Source organism: Bremia lactucae, linkage group LG13 (genome assembly GCF_004359215.1).
Source record: "Bremia lactucae strain SF5 linkage group LG13, whole genome shotgun sequence".
NCBI lineage: Eukaryota > Oomycota > Peronosporomycetes > Peronosporales > Peronosporaceae > Bremia > Bremia lactucae.
This window is the reverse complement of record NC_090622.1, coordinates 3,137,628-3,140,835: the sequence shown is the minus strand read 5'-3', so window position 1 is coordinate 3,140,835 and position 3,208 is coordinate 3,137,628.

The following is a 3,208-nucleotide window of genomic DNA, read 5'->3' as shown; positions in this document are numbered from 1 at the left end:
TGGTCGCAAAATCAATGAACGCTTTAGAGTGGGTGAAAAAAATACTATTAAGTACTGCTACCCTACATAAGGATGCAATTTCGGTGCTACCTGGAGGTACTACGAAGTTGTTGCCGCGTTTCATTGGGTCCTTTACGGTAGTAGAAGAGGTTGGTGACCTATATTATAGGCTTACCTTTCTCCCGTATATGAAGACGCACCCCGTATTTTACATGGCTCGTCTATAACGGTATGTAGACCCAAATGAGGTCACATATCCCCATCTGGCTAAGGAGACCGATGGTGACGCCGACTGTGAGTCGAGCGTTGTTCGGGTGAGGGGGACGGTGAAGGCGAAAAGCTATCAGACCGACTCCTCCCTCCATTAGCAGTACTTGGAGAGCGAGGGACATCACGCGAGTTAACGCGGATCCCTCAGCATTATCCACTGAAAGAGGTCCAAGCGAGTCTTCAGGCGTTCTTAACCCTGACGAGCCTTCGCTCGGATATTAACGAGATCCGAGTTTAGTCGCGAGACTTGACCCTCGTGATCCGCAATACGTCGTTCAGCAGCGTTAAACGCCTGTGACTGAACGGACGAAGGTAAGGCAGCCACGAGTAGTTGGGCGAGATCGCCTCTCCTATCGGGCGCCGCCTGCACTAATGGATGCGGGTGGGAATCAACGCTTCCTTGTTGGAAGGTTGCTTGCCCACCGCTCCATGAGGCAAGGGTATCAGATCCTCGTCCAATGGAAAGGTTACCCGAAGAGTTTTGACTCTTGGGAACCGATCGATACCCTACGTATTGATGTGCCCGGCTTAGTGGTTGCCTATGAAAAGGAGCACCAGCTGAGGCCTCTTCGCTAGTCTCAAATGGACTAGCAGAAGTAACGTTGTGAGAAGAAACAGGAGGTACAGTACCGCCCATGCTTTCTTTCACACGCAAACGGGCGAAATTAATTCGCTGCGACCGCTTTTTCATCGCATCGGAATGCGGATAAATACGGCGCAGGAATCCCACCTCGTATTGGTCGGGCGTTTCATTTGAACGCAACACGACCGGGATCAGGAAAATACGCCCAAGCATTTTCCCCTGAGCCCTCCATAATTAAATGACGCCATTATAATTATGTGCATCTACAAGAGCGCGCTCTAGGAGCGACGCTCTTGGCTCGTTTAAACGAAACCATTAAGATGGAGGAGCATCAATGATCTGCCACCCGTCACATAGTCACGTTCTAAACTAGATTGTTACACCGACTGAGCACGTTCACGTGTCGTCGGCGGAGCTTTAGGCTCCGAATCCTCTATGTCAGAACCATTATGGATTATGGTCTGAGCATAAGGCGTTGTGATCATACCCAAAGGGAGAAGCGGCTGCGCCTTTATGGGCAGCGCTCTCATTATCTGTGTCGCTGCGCTTTCCAGCGCAGACGACGAGACAGCATTCGTAAATGTTGCTGTCTCCATGTTCTGAGCCATGATAGAAGTTAGATGAGCAATAATGCGAAATCATCATTCCTCATGAGCTCGTTGTCCGCATCACAACTATGATGTGACGGCAACGGTGTCACTCATTGTAGTCGACAATGAGCGACGAATCAGTATGCTCACTGTTAAAGTGGGATCCCCGCTAACGCGACAGCAGCAGTAGCTTTTGGCAATTCGACTAAGGCATAAGACGCGGCCAGCGAAATAACGCGGCGCGTGCGCTCAGTTTGAGGTTAAGTTGGCGTCTTCGCAGACGTCCCACCAACGTGGCCTCTATTAGGTGGCATCTTTGGCGCCGTGTATGTAAATACAGGTCGCTAGAGTGATTGAGTGAACAAGCGGCGCGTAGAGCTGCTCGAAGTTCCTCTCTCCTCTTTGATAAATTTAAAATGTAAATTCGTTCTTAAAGGGGGGGATGGTGTAACGGGCTAAAGTTGCCCTACTGATACACAGTCCCCGTTAAGTACACTTGGTGTACTTAAGGGTATGGTCAATTACTAAATAATAGTAATTAGACCCAGCACTCAGGTGTGGTGCACATTTGTGACCAACCCTTGTGTATGTGATGCACATGGATGCATTCACATTAGGTGGGATGACGGCTAGCGTCATCCGTTACGCGAGGTATCTAGAAAGATACGCTAGCAATACATATTAAGTGTTATCGATAGAGATGACATTTTGATTGGTAAAAATAGGTATGTATATTAAATACGATTAAATATAAATCAGTCTGAAAACTAATTCTTGCTTGATTAGTGCGCAGAAGGAGCCGAGTTTACCGCTCCCGTGACGACACTTAATCAAAGTACTTAGTGACTTGGGCGAAGTTGCTAATGCGCCCACCACAACCACCTCACTGCACGCAAGAGAAGCCAGTTAAACCACTTCCTCGCTGTGCTAGAGTGTGGGTCTATGTAGAGCGTGGCCGCATTACGACGTGCCCGCCTTCAAGTGAGCTCGCTGTGCCAGGGTATGTGGTTAATAAGAGCGTGGCCGCATTAAGACGTGCCCGCCTACACACCCTTATGCCAAAATTTCAGGTTACTAATGAATTACATTTAGGCTGGATTAACGAGCTTTGATTGGCTGGACTATATTTCCCTTTATTTAAATACATGACGGAACGGTTGCAATGGAAAAGGTTGTACTTCATACCATTCCGTGTTGCCGTACCCTACCACTTCCATTTTCTAACACTACAGTACTGAGGCATGTTAGTCACAAACTTTGGTTATCATAATGCAAGCACATGTTGTAACGGGGCACTACGACTTGTACTGCTTTAGTACAAGTCCACTTCGCACTGCTTCAGTTGCGACTGGTGCCTTTCGTTACTTCACGTACACTAGTACGTGCAGAGAAGGACTACTCTTTAAGATAACTAACTTAAGAGGATTAAATGAAAACTGTGTTAATATAATTAAGTTTCCGTTTTTTCTATCTATTAATGCTAGCTTAGTTATGAACTAATACTAAACATGCAATTGAAATCATATCTGTCTCTCTTCGTTTTACGTTTACAGCTAATTAGTCTGCGGGATAAATAGATATAACGGCTTATACCTATTTATGGATAAGATTTCCGAGCATTACTATAGAAAGTAATATTCTCCAAATATGTCTACCTTTAAGATCATATATTAATTACCAACCTTAAGTGTCAATTACATGTAACGATACACCCCGTTACATCACCCCTCCCTCAAACGACAATAACTTTGACTGTCATTGGATG